This window comes from Carassius carassius, chromosome 46 (assembly GCF_963082965.1).
Source record: "Carassius carassius chromosome 46, fCarCar2.1, whole genome shotgun sequence".
NCBI classification, from domain to species: domain Eukaryota; kingdom Metazoa; phylum Chordata; class Actinopteri; order Cypriniformes; family Cyprinidae; genus Carassius; species Carassius carassius.
The window spans coordinates 6,862,415-6,884,372 of NC_081800.1; the positions used below are offsets into that span (position 1 = coordinate 6,862,415).

General features: G+C 39.9%; 2 long non-coding RNA genes across 3 annotated transcripts in view; both read left to right on the forward strand.

The window, feature by feature from the left end:
- The window catches only part of LOC132128920 (uncharacterized), an 80,842-nt gene extending 59,767 nt beyond the window's left edge, over positions 1-21,075 (forward strand). The window contains exons 2-3 of the long non-coding RNA XR_009428415.1: positions 19,815-19,900; positions 20,775-21,075. This is a non-coding gene — a long non-coding RNA (uncharacterized LOC132128920). The remainder of the gene's footprint in view (positions 1-19,814; positions 19,901-20,774) is intronic.
- Positions 16,691-18,320, forward strand: LOC132128919 (uncharacterized). 2 transcript variants are annotated; one of them, XR_009428414.1, is made up of 4 exons: positions 16,691-16,851; positions 17,456-17,488; positions 17,582-17,675; positions 17,757-18,320. It is a non-coding gene; the product is annotated as an uncharacterized LOC132128919 (long non-coding RNA). The 2 variants fall into 2 exon arrangements; XR_009428413.1 differs by lacking the exon at positions 16,691-16,851 and having other exon boundaries at positions 17,149-17,488.
- Positions 21,076-21,958: the final 883 nt, after the last annotated feature.

A 21,958-nucleotide genomic window follows, 5' to 3' on the forward strand; every position in this document is an offset into this window, starting at 1 on the left:
GTCAACTGTAGCCACCCATATCCAGTTCGTTTCCAGACAAGATGGTCACCATATAATACCTGGATCCAGTCCAAATCCAGATCAGATGGTGGATCAGCACCTAGAGATGACCTCTGCAGCCCTGGATGTCAGCAGAGACCATGTCAACTAGATGAGCCCCAGGAACAAGTCCTCTGCAAAGACCTCTTCAACTAGACAGCCATCAGGACAAGACCACGGGAACCAGGCGAGCCCTCTGCACAATCTGACTTGTGTTGCAGCCAGGAATTAAACTACACCATGTTGGTTTCATCTGGCCAGAGGAGAACTGGCACCCCTAACTGAACCTGGTTTCCCCAAGGTTTTTTTCTCCATTTCTGTTACAGAAAAAAACGGTTCACCGGTACTTTTACGCTCGACGTAATGAGGTCATTGCCGATGACGTAATGGCGTCACGTCTATCAAACATTGAAATATATAAAGTCAGTAATCATAACTTTAGTCAGTTAAAAACCTTAAAATCATGAAAAGTTTACCATTAAGTTTTGCAACAACGCACCCAAATACAGTAACAGCAATAATGTGCATACGAGGATTTAAGTCTTGAAGATATAAAGTAGCCAAAATAAATTAGGTGTCATCAGCGCAGAAACCATGATCCACTTACTATACATAATCCATTGCGATGTATTTGTTATTACATGAACTTACGTTTCGCCAGACTGCCCTTCATTCAAGCCCTCGGTTTACCCGTGCTCATAACATTAGCACAGAATCAGTTCAGAAGCCATCACCAAAAGAATCAGTTCGGTTCAGACGCTCTGTGTGTCAGTCTGCTTTACGCTGAATCACGCATGCGCAGATCATCAGCTCTGCTGTTCTCGAGTCAGACGCGTCCGAAAGAAACGGTTTTCGGTTTAGAGTACTGATGATCCGAAAACCGATGCAACCGGTTCTTGACTCGAGAACGAGAATCGCTCTTACCGGCACGTGCTGAAGTTCAGTATCATCAGCTGCTCTACTCGTGTTCATGTTTTGTTTACTACAAACTCTGTTTGTGAATGTGTCATCATTAACTATAAATACAGTACAGATATTTCATAAATCATCCCTTATTCCTATTAAACATAGAGTCTTTAGAGTCTTAATTATTGTCCAACTTCCCTGAAAACCCCTTTGGCCTATACATAATCTACAATATACAGATTAAAAACATTCATCTTAAAAAAAAGCAAAATAAAATAGTTATTTTATCACACTTTCCGATGTTTAACAGAATACTTGAAAAATTACATGCATGGCGCAGTATCATCTGTTCAGCGGTTCTCAAATTGGAAGTGTCCGAAAGAAATGGTTTTTGGTTCAGTGTACTGGTGATCCGAAATCCGATGCAACCGGTTCTTGACTCAAGAACGAGAATCAGCTCATCAGTTCTCAAATTGGACGCGTCGGACAGAAACGATTCTCGGTTCAGTTTACTGGTGATCCGAAAACCGATGCAACCGGTTCTTGACTCGAGAACGAGAACTGCTCCACATCATCTGGCTCTGCTCGGTGTTCATCTTCAGTTTGGTCTTCACAGCAGTTCAGTCAGTGTACTGTTTTAGTAAATGAATTACTCCGGGATATTGGCATATTCTGACTCAAAGGGAGTGTCAGTCATGTTAAAAAAGTTAACAGCTTAAGTAATTTGTGGATTAATGCTTATTGGAGATGCGAACCGTTTCAAACGATTCAGTTCGATTTGGTGAACTGGTTCAACCGGTTCACTAAGAAGAACCGGTTAAATTGAACGATTGGTTCGCGAATCGGACATCACTAGCCACTTAAGCCCCTTTCACACTGCACGTCAGACCCGGCAAATTGCCGGAACATTGCCGGGTCGACTTCTGTGTGAAAGCAAACACATCCCGGGATTGATTCCAGCATTGAACCCGGGTCGGGGACCTAGTAACTTTGCCGGGTTCAACCCGGGAAGAGCGCTGTGTGAACAAAAGCCAGATCTAATGCCATGTCGAAGTGATAGCACAAACTGTAATGAAGCAGAGATCAGTTAGTTCCTCACTTTCCGCGCTGATGCCGAGATCATTCGCTTGCTTCAGTGAAAGTATAACGTGCCTAACGTTTTTGACTCGTACATTACACGTCACGCCCTGATGTCACGTGTCGTTACGGGATCTTTATGGGTTGTGTGTAAAAGCATGCACATATCCCGGGTAATCACTGGCAGTGTGAAAGTGCAAAATCTAGCGACCCGGGAACAATTGCCGGAACACTTTACCCGTGTATTTGCCGGAATGGCAGTGTGAAAGGGGCTTTAGCCATCTTGATCAAATGAAACAAAAAATAATGAAGCTTTCCTGATTGTTTACTAGGGGTGTAACGATTCACTCGTTTTCTCGATGTATCGATTACAAACCTTGACGATTCATACGCATCGATCTTGAAACATGATTTTTGAATCGTGAATCACCGATCTCTGACAGTAATCGATTTAAAACGCTAAGAATCGAATGAATCGCGATTTCTATAGTGATTCAATGCTTTCAAAATATACACACATTAAATTACTACATGCACGAATAAATGGAGACCTTGAACAGTGTTCGTGCCTCGCATCTATCCTTCACACGCTCCACTGTTTACCACCCGAGACTGTCACAGGATTGCACTCGCGCTCTGTTCATCTCTGACGCAGCTGATGCATGATTTCTCCTCAGTACTCATGGCCAGTAATACTAAAGTGAAGTAGCTTTACTTTTCTGTAGTTTGTCAAAGGCTCTCTGCTTCTAACCAACGCCGTTACCTGAGCAGTTGAAAGCTGCGTATTTATTGCATGGACGGAGCAGAAATGTAAGTGTCTAAAGTACACGCACAGTTCCATTGAATGATAAATGTGTTATCACAATGCTGATGAACCGAATGTACGAAGGAAACTGTTAAAATAACCACAGCATTAACAACGACCTTGAAATAAGAGTGCGAGGTTTATCTGATAATCAGATCAGCCGCGGCTCTACCATTTTAGGTCCGGGCCCACCCATTTTGCACAAATTACAAGTGACCTGCGTCTTGCGTCAGATCAAGGCTGCATCTCATTTCTAGTTTTACTTGATCTTAGTGCTGCGTTCGACACCATAGATCATGACATACTCATAGATCGATTACAAAACTATACAGGTATTCAAGGGCAGGCTCTAAGATGGTTTAGATCCTACCTGTCCGATCGCTACCATTTTGTTTATACTCAGCTATATATCTCAACGAGACCACGAACGAGATCTAAGCTACCAGAGTGTGTTAAAAATGTAAAAGATTGGATGACCAATAATTTTCTCCAATTAAATTCTGATAAGACAGAGTTATTAATTATTGGGCCAAAAAAACACTACACAGAATCTTGTAGATTACAATCTGCAACTAGACGGATGTGCTGTTACTTCTTCTACAGTCAAAAATCTGGGTGTTATATTAGACAGCAACTTGTCTTTTGAAAATCATATTTCCCACGTTACAAAAACTGCATTCTTCCATCTTAGAAACATTGCCAAGCTACGAAACATGTTGTCTGTTTCTGATGCAGAAAAGCTAGTTCATGCATTCATGACCTCTAGACTGGACTATTGTAATGCACTTCTAGGTGGTTGTCCTGCTTCTTCAATAAACAAGCTACAGGTAGTCCAAAATGCAGCGGCTAGAGTCCTTACCACGTCAAGAAAATATGATCATATTACCCCAATTTTACAGTCTCTGCACTGGCTACCTATTATTACCTATCATTACTTACCTATAAGGCCCTAAATGGTTTAGCTCCTGCGTACCTAACTAGCCTTATACCACGTTACAATCCATCACGCTCCCTAAGGTCACCAAACGCTGGACTTTTGGTAGTTCCTAGGATAGCAAAGTCCACTAAAGGAGGTAGAGCTTTTTCACATTTGGCTCCCAAACTCTGGAATAGCCTTCCTGATAATGTTCGGGGGTTCAGACACACTCCATCTGTTTAAATCTAGATTAAAAACGCATCTCTTTCGCCAAGCATTTGAATAATGTATCTTAAATTGTGAGTATAGTTGTATCTGATCAAATGTGCATTCTTATTCTTTAGCTTGGGTTAAACTAATTAATCTTACTTTGTTGGAACAGCAGCTTACATCCCGTGGTAACTAGGATTTACACAAGCTCCAGTCTGGATCCAGAACACCTGAGAAGAGATGATGCTGACCCCCAGTGGACCCCAGATGATGCTAACCCTGAATCAACAACAGAACTAACAAATATTGCTACAAGTGTGACTGCATCATATAATAATTATTAATTATTAATAATATGTTCATCATGTGACTGAATACGACTTGTATAAATTTTTCTACAAATCCTGTCATACGTGCACAAACTGACAGTCACCACTTATAAGCTATTACTAAATATTGTAGAAACATAATTTTCTGTAAAGTTGCTTTGAAACGATTTGTATTGTAAAAAGCGCTATACAAATAAACTTGAATTGAATTGAATTTTGGCCCAGGCCTATGAGTAGTGAGTGATTTTCATTATAGCGGTTCATCCAATAAGCAGCCCGAGATAAGCTTTGAGTGAAAACTTCTCAGCCAATCAGCGGCGTGTGGACTCTGCATCGTCACCAGCAAGTGATCCAATGAATATATACGGTCAAAAAGTTTTTTTGTTTTTTTTTCTAACCTATGGCCATAAAGGCTGGTGTAATTTGCCCCCTGACTAAGCATTTAAAGAATTTAGGGGAAGCATTTAAATAAACCTGTGAATGCACTTAAAGAATGCAGAATCGAATCGTTATAATCATATCGAATCAAATTTAATTGTGAATCGAATTGAATCATTCTAAATTTGCAAAAATCGTTTTTGAATCGAATCGAAAACCTATGAATCGTGAATCGAATCGAATCTCTGCCTACCCAAAGATTCACAGCCCTATTGTTTACACACTATAGAAGACTGACATTGCATCATGTTTTAAAAGCAAGATAAAAAAAAGTCACAGTTCTGCTCAATCTTAACAAGCTCAAACCACACTGCAAACAGTTGACTGATATAAATTTGAGTAATCAAGTGAAGAAAGTAGGACGTTTTCACGGTCAGCATGAAAAACAGAGCCACAGCAAAATATATACAGTATATACTGATAAATATAATATAAAATGAAATTTTATATAAAGTTGTGAGTTTGCAGAATTTGCAGTCAAATCTACACTGATATTAAAATGTTTAGGAATGGTTTTGTATGATGTCTCACCAAGCTTACCAACACTGCATTTATTTGATCAAAAATGCAGTAAAAATTTTTATATTGTGAAATTCAATTCAATTCAAGTTTATTTGTATAGCGCTTTTTACAATACAAATCGTTACAAAGCAACTTTACAGAAAATTATGTTTCTACAATATTTAGTAGTAGCTAGTAGTTTGTGCACGTTTGACAGGATTTTAGAAAAATAAAAATAATAATAATAATAATACAAGACGTAGTCAGCTAGATGATGAACTATCAATATTATTAATTAATAGTAATTATATGATGCAGTCACACATGTAGCAATAATTGTTAGTTCTGTTTGTTGATTCAAGGTTAGGATCATCTGGGGTCCTCTGAGGGTCAGCATCATCTCTTCTCAGGTGTTCTGGATCCAGACTGGAGCTTGTGTAAATCCTAGTTACCACGGGATGTAAACCCCGTGGCAAAACATAGAAACAAGATAGAGACATCATTAGCATAGCTGCTGATCCAACAAAGTAAAATTAGTTTAACCCAAGCTAAAGAATAAAAATGCAGATGCAACTACACTCACAATTTAAGAGATACATTATTCGAATGCTTGGCGAAAGAGATGCGTTTTTAATCTAGATTTAAACAGAGAGAGTGTGTCTGAACCCCGAACATTATCAGGAAGGCTATTCCAGAGTTTGGGAGCCAAATGTGAAAAAGCTCTACCTCCTTTAGTGGACTTTGCTATCCTAGGAACTACCAAAAGTCCAGCGTTTTGTGACCTTAGGGTGCGTGATGGGTTGTAGCGTGGTAGAAGGCTAGTTAGGTACGCAGGAGCTAAACCATTTAGAGCCTTATAGGTAAGTAATGATAATTTGTAACAGATACGGAACTTAATAGGTAGCCAGTGCAGAGACTGTAAAATTGGGGTAATATGATCATATTTTCTTGACCTGGTAAGGACTCTAGCTGCTGCATTTTGGACTACCTGTAGCTTGTTTATTGACGAAGCAGGACAACCACCTAGAAGTGCATTACAATAGTCCAGTCTAGAGGTCATGAATGCATGAACTAGCTTTTCTGCATCAGAAACAGATAACATGTTTCGTAGCTTGGCAATGTTTCTAAGATGGAAGAATGCAGTTTTTGTAACATTGGAAATATGATTTTCAAAAGACAAATTGCTGTCTAATATAACACCCAGATTTCTGACTGTAGAGGAAGTAACAGTACATCCGTCTAGTTGCAGATTGTAATCTACAAGATTCTGTGTACTGTCTTTTGGTCCAATAATTAATATCTCTGTCTTATCCGAATTTAATTGGAGAATATTATTTGTCATCCAATCTTTTACATTTTTAACACACTCTGTTAGCTTAGATAATTGGGAAGTTTCATCTGGTCTCGTTGAAATATATAGCTGAGTATCATCAGCATAACAGTGGAAGCTTATTCCGTATTTTCTAATAATATTACCAAGGGGCAACATGTATATTGAAAATAGAAGGGGACCTAGGACGGATCCTTGTGGCACTCCATATTTTACTGATGATAAATGAGATGACTCTCCATTTAAGTAAACAAAATGGTAGCGATCGGACAGGTAGGATCTAAACCATCTTAGAGCCTGCCCTTGAATACCTGTATAGTTTTGTAATCGATCTATGAGTATGTCATGATCTATGGTGTCGAACGCAGCACTAAGATCAAGTAAGACTAGAAATGAGATGCAGCCTTGATCTGACGCAAGAAGCAGGTCATTTGTAATTTTAACAAGTGCAGTTTCTGTGCTATGGTGGGGCCTAAAACCTGACTGAAATTCTTCATACAGATCATTTTTATGCAGGAAGGTGCTCAATTGAGCAGACACAACTTTTTCTAAAATTTTAGACATAAATGGAAGATTTGAAATAGGCCTATAATTTGCCAGTACACTAGGATCTAGTTTTGGTTTCTTAATAAGAGGCTTGATAACCGCCAGCTTGAATGGTTTTGGGACGTGACCTAAAGATAACGACGAGTTAATGATATTGAGAAGCGGTTCTTCGGCTACAGGTAACAGCTCTTTTAGTAATTTAGTGGGTACAGGATCTAATAAACATGTTGTTGGTTTAGATACAGTGATAAGTTTATTTAGCTCTTCCTGTCCTATATTTGTAAAGCACTGCAGTTTATCTTTGGGTGCGATGGATGAAACTGAAGTGTTAGACGCTGTAGAATCTACATTCGCTATTGTATTTCTAATGTTATCTATTTTATCAGTGAAGAAATTCATAAAGTCATTACTATTTAACGTTGGTGGAATATTTGAATCAGGTGGCGTCTGGTAATTTGTTAATTTAGCCACTGTGCTAAATAAAAACCTTGGATTGTTTTGGTTATTTTCAATGAGTTTGTGGATATGCTCTGCCCTAGCAGTTTTTAGAGCCTGTCTATAGCTGGACATACTGTTTTTCCATGCAATTTTAAAAACTTCCAAGTTAGTTTTTCTCCATTTGCGTTCAAGACTACGAGTTACTTTCTTGAGAGAGTGAGTATTACTGTTATACCATGGCACAGTACGTTTTTCTCTAACCTTTTTCAATTTGATGGGGGCAACAGCTTCTAATGTATTAGAGAAAATAGTGCCCATGTTGTCAGTAATTTCGTCTAATTCATGTGTATTTTTGGGTACAAATAGCAGTTGAGATAGATCAGGCAGGTTATTTGCGAATCTGTCTTTGGTGGCTGGAACAATAGTTCTGCCCAGACGGTAACGCTGAGACATATAGTTAATATCAGTTATACGCAGCATGCACGATACAAGGAAATGGTCTGTAATATCATCACATTGGGGTACAATATCTATAGCAGTAAGATCGATTCCATGCGATATAATTAGATCTAGTGTATGATTAAAACGATGAGTGGGCCCGGTGACATTTTGCTTGACTCCAAAGGAGTTTATTAGGTCAGTAAACGCAAGTCCTAATGTATCATTTGCATTATCAACGTGAATATTAAAATCTCCCATGATAAGCGCCTTATCAACTGTAACTAGAAGGTCTGAGAGGAAATCTGCAAATTCTTTTAGGAATTCTGTATACGGCCCTGGTGGTCTATACACAGTAGCCAGAGCAAGAGATACATTAGATTTCTTTTGCATGTCTGACAGTGTAACATTTAGCAGAAGTATTTCAAAAGAGTTAAACCTGTATCCTGTTTTCTGGGTAACATTGAGAATATCACTATATATTGTTGCAACACCTCCTCCACGACCAGTCTGACGGGGCTCATGCTTATAACAGTAGTTTGGTGGAGTAGACTCATTTAGACCAAAATAATCATTTGGTTTTAGCCAGGTTTCAGTCAAGCAGAGTACATCAAAACTATTTTCTGTGATCATTTCATTTACAATAACTGCTTTGGGTGTGAGTGATCTAATATTTATGAGCCCAAACTTTAAAAATTGTTTTTGTTCATTTACTTTACATTTTTCTGGTTTAATTACGATAAGATTTTTTCTAGATCCTACATTATATTTTGACCTCACTATCCGGGGAACAGACACAGTCTTAATAGTTTTTACAGCACAAGTACTTTTATCATTTAAGCGGGTGGAACAAAACTCATCATAATAGTTATTAGAGAATTGTCTTACTAGTCACATGGAGCGAAGTGTCCTGGAGATGTTGTCAGAGAGCAGCTCCGCTCCGATTCTGCTGGGGTGTAATCCATCAGCGCGAAACAGCCTAGGACGCTCCCAGAAAAGATTCCAGTTATTAACAAATAGCAGTTTCTGTTCTTTACACCATGACAACCATTCATTTAAAGCAAAAAGTCTACTGAACCTTTCGTGTCCTCGTCGATACGTGGGCAGTGGTCCTGACACGACGATCGTCGCCGCGGGCGTCGTGCTGCGAACCGTCTCGATCAGGCTGCTGAAGTCCCTCTTCAGCGTCTCCGTCTGCCGCAGCGTGGTGTCGTTAACCCCGGCGTGAAGCACGACCGCTCTGGGGCTCTCGTCGACCTTCAGGATCGCGGGTATCTGCGCAGAAACATCGAGAACACGAGCACCAGGCAAACAATGAGTGTGCACTTTACCTTCGGCTAACGTAGCACTTACGTGTCGGACGATGGAGTCTCCGATGATCACAGCGTCGCGTCCTGTCTTGCGGAGGGGAGCGAAGCGGTTCCGGATGGAGATGTCGAAGGCAGGAGGGGGAGAAGTCGTCGCCCGGGACCCGGCTCGCGTCCTCCGCTGTGGATGCACCCAGGGTCCGTGGTGTCCCGGCGTCGCAGTGAAGGACATCTGGGAAGATTGCGTCCTGGGTGCACCGGGCCTGTGCAGAGAAACACACGGAGTAGACGTGGTGGGACTGTTAACAGATCGCTGTATACTTACCCCGGACTTGTGAGCGTCAGCCCGGGATGATTCCAGCGCGGTTCTCCGCTCTCTCAGCTGGGCCTGCCTCACCTCCAGGTCGCGAATCTGCTTTCCCACGGCCTCGAGCTCGAGCTGCACAGAGTGGAGACATTCATCCGCCATTAAAGCAAGTAACAGTGAGTACAGCAGTGGTAATGTGTGTGAATAGAGTATTAGCAATGTTAGCGCAGTTAGCTGCAACCACGCCGCTGATGCTAACGGGCTAAAAGCTAATAGCGGACCCGGGAGATCAAAATAAAACTAGTGATAGCGAGGCGCTCTGATTGTTTTTGTTGTAGAATACAATAGAGGATATATTCACACGTTATATAAACAGAAACGATGATGTATACAATTGTTTTTTGAGTTAAAAATAGTCAATGAAAAGAATATAGTGACGGAGCTCAAACGCATGTAGTATAGTTCAGTCCTTTCTCTCCATGCATCGAGTAATATGTTTGTAATTTAAAATAACTGTTTTCTGCTTGAATATGTGTAAAAAAAAAATTTATTTGATGCAAAGCTCAGCAATTTTCAGCAGCAGGTCTTGGAGCGGGACGATCTGGGTGAGTGTGATGGTAGGTGGTAAGAAGAGCAGGGTCCAGGACGTCCTGAGACCTGACCCAGGAACGTTCCTCAGGGCCATAGCCCTCCCAGTCAATCAAGTATTGCAGTACCCCGCCGCGACGTCTGGAGTCCAGGATGTCTCGTACCCGGTATGCCTCCTCGCCTCCGACCTCAATTGGGGGAGCCTGCATGGAACCGATCCCCTCCTGAGCCTCTGTCGAAGAATCTTGAAGGGCCCAATGAAGCGAGGAGGCAACTTCTTGCTTGGGAGCCTTAAACGCAGATCACGGGTGGAGAGCCACACCCACTATCCAGGCCTATACCGCGGACCTTCACGTCTCCTACGATCCGCATGACGTTGAAAGTGGCGGATGGCACGTCGCAGATGGACATGAGCGGTATTCCAAGTGGCCTCGCTGCGTTGCAACCACGTATCCACTGCAGGGAGGTCTGACGGCTCTCCTGACCACGAGAAGAGAGGGGGTTGGAAACCTAAGACACATTGGAAGGGCGTTAGACCAGTGGCAGGCTTTACCAGGGAAGGGAGACCAAACAGACAAAATACGTGATTGAGAAGTTCCTCCGCAGTCTGCATGGCAGTGGGTAGACCCTTAAGGGGAATGAAATGACAGGACTTGGAGAAGCGATCCACGACTGACAGCACTGTGGTGAATCCCTGAGACGGAGGTAAATCCGTTACGAAATCTCATCCCATCATCGCGACACGCCAATTCCCCTTGCAGATGCGTTTGCAGCCCCCTACGATACAGCAGTTTAAGCGGTGACTCAGTCCACCCCGTCTGCGCTGCCAGGGTGCGGAAGGAAAGCGTGTAATCCGCCGCGGTGGAATTCCCTTGACTTAATGTGAGGAGTTGTTCCCCTGGTTCCTTGCCGCCAGCGGGATGTTCAAATACCTCTCTGAATTGAGACATAAACACATTAAAGGAGGGAAAGGTATGATGACCCCCAGACCAGAGAGCAGTCGCCCACTCCAACGCCCTCCCGGTGACTAGTGAGCAGATGAATGAAACGCGGGACACGTCATTGGGATACAGCTGGGGTTGCTGGCTGACGAATAATTCACACTGCAACAGAAATCCTCTACAGGCAGCTGGTGAGCCATTAAACTTCTCTGGTAGAGATAATTTGGGATTGCATGCAGCCGTACTCACGCTTGATGTGACGGGCACAGGTGCAGCGGGAGCTTGAGCTGAATTAGTGACCGCACTCTGCAGAGTGAGAGTATGAACAGACCTCACAAGTTCTTCGGTGAGATTCGTTAACTTGGTCAGCTGCTGTTGGTGTGTGAGTAACACAGATGCCTGGGAATGAACCTCGGAAGCAAGACTCAGGAAGTCTGCTGGATCCTGTGGTGGTGAAGTGTTCTGTAATGACGAAGTAGAGGCAGTCGGATCCATCTGCAGGACTTTATTGAAGCAGGTATCAAACCAAGGATGCACAGAGCATAAAACACTAAGGTAGCACGAAGCAACATGCAGCATGGTAAAACAACACTTCACAGAGAAACACAGAACCAGGCAGTCCAGATAAAGGGGGGATAATGATTAACAGGTGGATATGATGAGAAAACTGATGAGAAAACCAGACAGGGCTGGAAACCAATGATAGCAGAAGGGAAGGATGGGAATTGCAGTCCTAGAACTCAGGTGACAAGGAGCGCATGAGACCGGAGAGAGGTGAAGGCGCGCGCTCAGTGACAGGCGTACGCTCCGTGACATCAATTGTAAAAACAGTTGTACTGATTAATATTTTGGTGGACACTGTGATACATTTGTTGTTGTTTTTTCAGACATTTGATAACTAGAAAGTATAAAATAACAACATTTACCCTATGTAAAATCTTTTGTAACATTATAAATGTCTTTACTGTCATTTATTTTATCCTTGCTGAATAAAGTATTCAGAAAGTGTTACCAAATTTTTTTCTAAATCCATCCCACTGTCTCTTGAATCTGTCTCCCTAAATCATAATCAGTTTAGCTCCTGCAGGTTGTAACACAACGCTGAAATCAAAAGATGTGCTAATACCAGTGTGAAAAAACAGACATTTACACTTGTGTTTACACTCTACCAAACCAACTTAAAGGCCTTCTGAAGCTTCTCTTCTTTCTTTTTCTTTTACAATCTCTCTGTTTGACTCTGGCACCAAGAGTTGGAGACATGGGTCAGAGTAATATTTATTTCGCATGTTTTCTGGTTCAAGGCAGGGGGCAGCCTTTTGAAGGCAGCGGGATGGGAGACAGTGGGGCGGCCCTGTGAAGGATACAGTTAAACTCTTTCAAGGTAAACTGACTCTCAAATGAAGCAACAAAGATTTGGGTTCCTCCATGCATTACATTACCTGGATAGATTTTCAAGACACCCTGAAGGTGAACACCCAGCATCACGGCAGGCTGTTAAAACACTGGCGATAGCAAAGCTGACACCGCCGCACAAACATATGAGACACAGCTGTGAAAGGGGGAAGGAAGAAATAAGAAAACGTGCTTCAGATCTCTGTCCTATGGGTTTCTCACATGCATTGACTGGAACACTACATTTCTGCCGTGTGATTTACATATTTGTGCAAGATGGCCACTCAGGCAGCTGTTTGAAAGCTTGGAGAGATTCTTGTTTCCGCTCATGTGTTTGTATGTAATTGCATTAGGTCTCTGATCTTTAGTTTCCCATTCTTTTATGCTTGGACAGTTTTTGCAAAACAATTTGGACTTTGTATACTCGTTCTTGAGTCTGAACCCTGCACTTTTATCTCTTTCTGGCCTACTTTGTTTTGCAGTTCTTTAAACATTGCTGACTTCTTGTGTGACAAATTGCTTACACTATGTTGTATCATTCCATATTTTTAAATTGTTTTTTTAAAAGCATTTGTCAAATTAATCAATTTAAGAGTGGTTAATCAATCAGTAAGTTTATTGTCTTTATTATTCCCAAAACACTCAGTCAACTGAAATAAGGGTGTGCTTAGTATTGTAGTTTGGATCACTTGGTTCTTTTGTTCCAGACCAAAAAAGAAAATAATACATTTAGTCCTGGTTCGCTTAGCATTCACACTATCATTTTAAGACTGAACCTAGAGATACCAAACAAAAGGCATATGGACAACCTGACTGGACAGCTTTTGCAAACTTACTGAACACCCAAAACAATGCTGTGTGCAAAGCTAAATGTGGTCATGATATGTGCTGTACAGAGACGTTTTACCAGCTGATAACTCATGAAGAGATTATAAAATTGTAAAGGAGTCAAACAGCTGCAGGAATTCCTCTGTTGCTCACAGAGATCTGCTGTAAAGAGACAGCATTTCAGATGCCTCTACCAACTGTAATGGGTAACATACTGTATCACCTATATCCAGAAGAAATAGATATGCTTGAGCATTCTGTCAGTTTTAGGGTCACATCTTGTGACACCATGTCTTGTTTTTGGTTATTTTAGATGTTTGTAGTCCGTGTTGCATTCATATATCGTAAAACCCTACCAGAGTTAATTTGGAAGCTGACCGAGACAAAGATTGTCTCATCGTTTGGTATGCACCAAGGGTCGGATGACTGTGTTCACACTTATTCAAATGAACCACTCCAACAGAGCAATCACACCTGAGTTTGTTTCAAATTAATTAAACCTGCCATGTGTAAACATGTCCTATAACAGTTCAAAAAGGCACCCCAATACATGAAGAGCCAGTGAGTGTTTTCTGTTACATTTTCTGTTAAAGGGTTCATATGAGGTTCATATAAGACAGTTAATAATGTCCTTAGTTTTACCATCAGTTCAAGCCCGAAAGAGGAACAGAGTTGTGTGAAAGACACAGTGATGAAGCTCATATGTGTTTGCAGTACACAAGCCATAGACGGTTAGGACAGCTGACTCCACTGTGTGATCCTCTCTCTCTCTCTCTCTCTCTCTCTCTCTCTCTCACACACACACTCTGCATTTGAACAGTCAATAGCAAATATTTAAACTAATAACAAAACATAGTAGCTGATTCAGAAGCGCCAGATTGTCATAGCAAAGTCAGAATTACCACGAAACGGTCGTCCATAAAATGTTTTTCTGTTCTGTTCTACGTAATCTTAAAGATTCCTAAATGCATCTACTGTCGGAAGGCCAAATACAAACCCGATTCCAAAAAACAAAAACTCCTTTCTGATATTGCTCCACTATTTTTCGCCACAGCATTGGGGGAATTGGTGATCCTCTGCCCATCTTGAATTCTGAGAGACACTCCCACTCTGAAAGGCACTTTTTATTCCCAATCATGTTGCCAATTGACATAATAAGTTGCAAATTGGATCCTCCAGCTGTACCTTATATTTACATTTAACTTTATTTACACTGCAAATGTAAATACACTGCAAATTTACACTGCAAAGGTGGCACAGAAGTGTGTCTGAAGTGGCATTTAAGTGTCTTTACACAGACTGTTTAACGCTGCTGGGATGTTTCTTAAATCCATTTACACAGTACGCACTAAATTAAGGGCTAAAGTGGGTATAAGAAAAGGCATAATTTCCATCTGACTTACACTGAATTTTGAGCAGCCACAGAACAGCCTTAACTTGTCTGAATAAAGTCTGTCAAAATTATAAACATTTCACAAATTCTGTACGTACACTTGACCACAACTATGAATATTTTATAAAGTGGAAAATATAAAGTAGGATGGTAGTATGCTCCTGATGCCTGAACCTGAGGGGCTGCACAGCTCTCGTCGCTAATGATAAAGCCCTCCCACATTCTTTATCTCATATCTTCTGTGAGGTTATGCAGAGCTGTCCATTACTGCCAGGGCCGATCAGTCACTTCCTCCTTTGGGATGCTTCTCTGGGTCCCATTAACAGGCTAAGGGCAAGCAGTGTTTGGCAAAGAACAGATGTGAAAGAGATGAAGCAGTGGCGGGGTATGTGCCAAATAAGAATGAGAGAGGCAGAGTCGAGGCAGCTCTGTTTTCTATTTGTGGGGATTAGACTGACAGATCTGTATTTGGTTTCTGAGAGGCCTCTGGCATCAGCTAATCCTCATCACCTGCAGACCGATGCCCCCCACCCTTCAAAAAGTCTCAAACTCCTCCTTCTGTGGCCTTATAACCCTGCACTTCGGCCCAACAAAGCAAACCCTTACCCTCAAACAAAAAGCCTCACACTTTGTGAGATTGACTACAACCTCAGCCCAGAGGAAGAGAGATAGTCTTTCTCTTTGTACCCTTTCACAATCTATTAGAGCCGGCTGTGAGGTGTTGCTGTGTTGGTTTTGGAAAGATAGCAATTATCTGTAGATTAAACTCAAGTGTTACGGAAACTGCTTGTCAATGTCACTCAAGAAAAGAGGAGAAGATGCCCAGATGCTCAGCGAGGAGCCGTAAGAAGGTTTTTAGGTCAGGTCAGGGGCAAGGACCTCTGTCTCCCTTAGTCCACAATTTCTTTCACACATTGTCAATAAGATCAGATCCCTCTCTTGACATACTAATAACACAATTCTTCTACTCATTTCAAACTAGCTTTATACTTTGCTCAGTAAAAACACAACAAGAAACAGCTGTAAGAATAACTGCCTATTCAAGAAACAGCTGTATTCAAAGAATGTATCACTGTATGTAATGAGAGTTTACATTAGCCTACATTACAATCTAACTTTAATTACATTGTAAATCATTGTTTTGATAATTTTTTTCTTGTGCTTCAAATAAGTACACTGTGATGTAATGTGTGCACTAATAGTAAAACACATTAAATACCTTACAATTTTAACTTTTCCCTGCTATTAAATATTTAAATTAAATATATTTTAAATGCAATAAATTGTATAGGCTATATTTAAATACATGACAGCTTCAACGGGAACAAACATTTTTAGTTTATCGTAAATGCTTGTCATATGCTATTCAACAGTGAATATGATACACAATTTAAGTAAAAGACACTCTTAAATGCAATTTTTCATTTTTAATTAAAGTTAAATTGAGTCAAGCGCCCGCGGCAGATTATCAGCGCAGCGCGCGCACGGCGATGTTCCCGCGATAATTTTTTACAAAAGACTTAACATACCATTATTAAGCATGATTCAGTGGTTTCACCTTATTTTCCCAGCAAACACAGAACGTTGTGAGGACGTCGCCAGTTAGTCGTCATTTGGTCAGCGCGACATTACTTTATGGCGACGTTGTGAGGACGTCGTGGTAAAGTTCCATTTTTTGGAATCTCGGCTATCTTCCCAGAAACGTCGTGGGCACGTCCTCAAAAGACGTCGCTAGTTAGTTCCTTTGGGGACGATGTAGCGACGTGGTCAGTTGGTCTTCAGATAACTTTTAATATTATTGCACTACATGTATTATTATTATTAAGATACCATTTGAACAGCCTATTTTTTGGGAAATAAGTTATACAAAAAATTCATCAAGCATGTTAAAAGATGGCATGAATTATATATATATATATATATGTATATATGCCATTAGTTTAAGAACAAAAAAAATTTACTTAGCAAATGGTGATAATGTTTGTTAATGAAAGAGTACAGGACAAATGAACATTTAAACCTTAAACTAGCAGCGCACGTCACATTCTAAATGAAGTGCGCGACGTGCGCGTGCCCGTCATTTTGTAACGGTCAACTTCCAGCAGACGGACACGGAGGAAAGGTAAGCGCTATAAATCAACTTTTATTCATAGATTTTAACTGATATAACGTTAAATGCCATCAAAGAGGAGTAGTGTTTTGTATTTTTGTAGGTTTTCTTATTCAATTTAATAAATAAATGCTCTGTTTCGTTAATTAGCTCAAAATCAGTCCCAGAGGTGGTCTAAGGTAACGTTAACTGTTAAAATCTAATATAACCTTTCCTGTTTTAAATTATTTGAAATTTAACACGATAAACTATACAGTATTCACTTTCTAATTATATATATTTTTTAACGTAGTAACTTAACGTTAATTAGTTTGTTTGAATGTCTGCTGCTCGCTCTTGATGATGCTCATGCTAGCCATGCTGTGAACTTGAATATAAACCGCTGTATGAAGTTTAACGTTAATTAGACCGAGGCTGCCGAAATCATGTTCAGTGTATGTGGGATTAATAATTTCCCCTTTTCTCCCTCAAGTGGCAGGCTTGTAAATTCTGTCATCTGTTCATTATTGGTGTTGATGGTGTTTTTCACATGCACGCTTTTTAATGCTAGTTTAATTCTCAAATAGATCTGATACTTTCGTTTCACAAAAAGTAAACAAATTGTTCACTTTTTTAGGGCCTGGCTGCCACCAGTTGAGTCAATGATTCAGTGAGTTCCTTATGGGGAAATATATTTGTTACCACTTAGTAATTTAAATGTATTACTTATTGCTTCAAAATGAACACATATATTTATCATCAGGTGAAGAGACAGTTTGGGCAGCAGCAACAAGACAACTATTACAAGTAGAGATGTGTTTCAAGAACTGGTACTAATTTGGTTCCTGACTTGTTCGGTACTGAAAACATTTATATAAGCTACAGGATCAATAGTGCTGCTATCAGTATTCTTGTAACATTGATTCATTACCCTTTAGACACAACCACATATCATGTAAATCATCTCAGAGTGGATGGCAGCAAGGATCCAGGATCAAGAGATCATTCATCATGGAGACTGTTCCACAGGAAGCAGTTTATCCTGGGTGAAAAACTAAACCTGGTTGTTTCAGCATCACTCAGGCAAGACTAAATACATTTAAATTGATTTCAGTTGGTTATGTGTTTCAGGTCATCCTGACCATTCTGCTGTTCTGGATGTAAGGCCGTGCTGGATATACATTTCTCATGGGTGAAAGATTTGTGCAGCGGTATCCAGACATATAACGCCCCATTCACACGGGGAGTCAACGCCTCTCGTTTACTTTTAAATGGAGTGACGTCAAGCATGGTGAAATTAGTTCTGGGTCCGTTGGTCGTGGCAGAAGTTGAAAACTTTTCAAGCGCCAATGCAGCCGTCCTCCAGTCAGAACGTCTTATGCAAATACCCTAGCGCAGACGCAAGCCAATCGAGTGCATGCAATACCAGAAAACTAATGTGATTGGCTGTCACTATGAGAAGAGACAGTAATTCCGATCCGATATCAGTGTCGTTTTTTGCATTTTTTTTTTTAAATCAATGTAGAATTTCTATACTTCATTGTAGGGATGTCAATTTTCATCGTTTAAATTAACGATCAATTAATCGATTAATCGTTAACCTTAATGCTGCAAAATGAGTCTATTGCAGCAACATCCAGTCACTGGTATGACAGGATGTGCAAAAGTGTGTGTGTGTTTATTTATGTATATATATATATATATGTATGTGTGTGTGTGTAAAATACATTTCTTTTAAATGTATAGCACAGTAATGAAGGCAGCAACGTGTGGTAGATGAGACAGAACAAGAAAGACTTAATAATCTTTCATTGTGCTAATGTATTATAATACGAAAGGGTATGGCTCTTATACAGTGCGCAGTGCTTATACACAACCAGTGCGCAGAATGATGCACTTGAAGCAACACAGAGTCACAGCGTGTAGCATTACTCATAGAAATGTTCAAAATGCCAAGGGAAGAGATATTGATGTTGTGTATTATATGTGTGCAATATTTTGAGCATTTTCTTTTAACAGTTTTAAATCTTAGTTATTGTGCGCTCTTGAAGAGAGTTTCATTGTTTTGACTATAGTAACTAGAGCTGGAATGATATGCTAATCTGCCAATTCAATACTATCCCGATACTGTCAGAAACCAATCAGCAGACTCTGCATCACGATCCACACAACGTTCAATCTCCCCAGAATTCTAATCACCCACACCTGTTCACAATCAGTAACCTCATCAACCAGCTCCATAAAACACTCACACTCACTGCAGTCTAGCGTCAAGCCTCCAACAGGAACTGACCGTATTTCCTCTGTCTATTAGAGAAAACCTGTTGAATACTCTGTTCACTGAAAATACTCACCTGTGTATCACTAACCTCTGACTCTGTCTGTAATCCTCAGAAGAGCTGCTGTTGATCACCGACGTCCTAGCTTCCAGCACTCATCCAAGGCTCATTGATACCTCGGTTTCTCCCGCTGAACCCTCACCTTATCCTGTAAGAAGGAAGGCCAGTGTTATCATTCTGGGATTGGATTCACGGAATACATGATTTCAAGAATGTGCATTACCCTGTTGTGGATCCCGCATCTTATGTTCACTTAAATCCTCTCGTCTGGAAAAGACAATTCACATTCACTGATCTGAAGAGGAATACTCACCCGTGGTGGATTCTGATACCCTTTGTTGAACTATTCTGAAAGATAATTTGAGTCCCTAACCCGTTGAGTGAAAAATTACCCGCTGTGGATCCCGAAATACTATGTTTTGTTGCTCCGGGTTTTTTCCCCGAATCCCTTACACCTGCTATCCTAAAATTCAATAAAGTTGTGTTATTTAACATCACCTCGATCTCTGAGTCCATCGTATCCTGACAGATACTTGTGTGCCGATTTAATATATATTTATAATTATATATATAATTGAGTATTGTGATTATAGTTATATAACTATTGCAATTCGTGACATCCAAATTGTCTATAAAATTATTTGTTTGTTTCTGTAGATTTGAGGGAAAGATTAAATACAAGGAGGTCTGGGAATGACTGAAGGGAACTGACAGCAGTGAGGGAAGGAAGTAATCACCAGAATGTAAGTTCTTTGAGAATGTGTGCATTGTTTATTACAAGTTGAGTTTTCATTTAAATGTAGCAATGTACACAATGGTCAAACGTTTTAAAAGTATAGTTTATTTCTATAATGCACAGCTATATTTTCAGCATTAATTACTCCAGTCTTCAGTGTCACATGATCTTCAGAAATCATTCTAATATGATGATTTACTGCTCAATAAATTTTTCTGATTATTATCAGTGTTGAAAACCGTTATGCTGCCCAAAATTTTTGTCTAAACTACAGTTACATTTATTTATTTATTTTTTTTGGGGGGGGGCAATAAAAAAAATTGAATACCAGTGGTAAAGAAGACTTTTGTAATTTTACCAAAGATTACCTTTTTTTCCCAATGTTTTGAACTTTGTCATGTAATCATGAAGAAAAAATTTGACTCTCCAGAAGTTTTCTTCCCCATCATTTCTATTATGGGGAGCGTTTCCCAAAACAAAATATTGGTCACAAGTTCCATCGTTACCAATAGAGTTCAGTGGACCTAATGACCGTAGTAAGCTAACTGCAGATGTGATTCACATCATGTACGTCATGAGCAGATGTACACTTTGATCAAAATGTTTTTACCCTTTTGAGTAAAGTTACTGAAAAATTCAGCTTTGCCTCATAATTATTTCGATAAATAAATTTTAAAGTATATTTCGAAAAAGAGTATGAAAACTGTTATTTCTTTTTACAATTTTTTTTTTTTTGTAATTTTGATTAAATTAATTTTTAATAGCCTTGGTGAGCAGAAGAGACTTGTCTTGAAAACCATAAAGAAAAGATTCCAGATTTTGACTGGTTGTGAACATACATGAGCAACATTAACAAGATGATTCTTCCTTTCAGCTGCCAGAGAAGGATATTGACCGTGCAGGCCCAGGATGAAGAAGAGGAGGAAGAACACATTTAACAATTTTCTCATAAACTTTCCATGTGTTATAATAAAAACAATGAACATGACTACAATAATATGCTAAATGTTATTAAAAGATTCCAGTTTGCAAGAAATCTGAGTGTCTGACTCTACACTAGAGGAACTCTTTTCTGAAGAACATCAGGTGCTGAGAAGAAGCATTGTTATTACAGCAAAACACTGCATCAAGCCTCCTGTCCTTCCCTCAGAAGAGCCTGTCTTCTGCTGCTGGGGTAAGACACTCTTCCTCGTCTCTATCGGCTGTCCAACACCTAACTCTGCCTCCTCAGCTCTGTCTGAAAGAGTCTCCTCCACAGTCAGTAATCAGAGATCACAGATTCTTCTGAGAAAGTCAATACGCTCATTCTCTTAAAAAACTTTGTTTTTTCGGGTGGGACAAATAATACAGGAGAGATGCTAGAAATCTCTATATTGTTCATTTTTCATATCTTTATGCTTTATGAATGTTTTTCTTCTGAGAAACTCAAAAATTATGGTTCTTTGGTAATTGCTATATTGTTTAGGTTTATCCTCTGATAGTGAGCACAGAGCCCTGATCATGACATGCAAGAAAAAGAAAAAAAATAATGTCCATGATTTACTAATTCGTTCCCTCGATGTACTAAAACGTGCATGATTACTTTTACATTTCATTGATTTGCTTAATCGTATGCACAATTTACTAATTCGTTCTCTTGATGTATAAATAGTGTACATGATTTAGCAAATCGAGGGAATGAAATAGAAAATCGTGCGCATGAATTAGCCTATATTTTTTCCTGCATGCCGTGTAATTAAAGCACATCACCACCAGACATTTATACCAGGAGCCTCATATACGACGCTCACTGCAGTATCTGCTGAATTGTTTCATATCTATTTATCATGTATTTTTTTGTTGCACCAAATTATGTAGAGTTGTATCAATAAGTGTACTGATAATTATATATCATTTTCACTGATAACGTCATTAACTATCCCCATCCTTAATAAGACAAACATTTTCTATTGTTTATATTGTGTAATCTGTGAATTGATGTGTTTTCTGTGCTCATGACTTAGAAACACTTTGCATGGTTAAAGAACAGGTGCAATGTTCAAAATGTTTTGGCTTAGTATTTGTA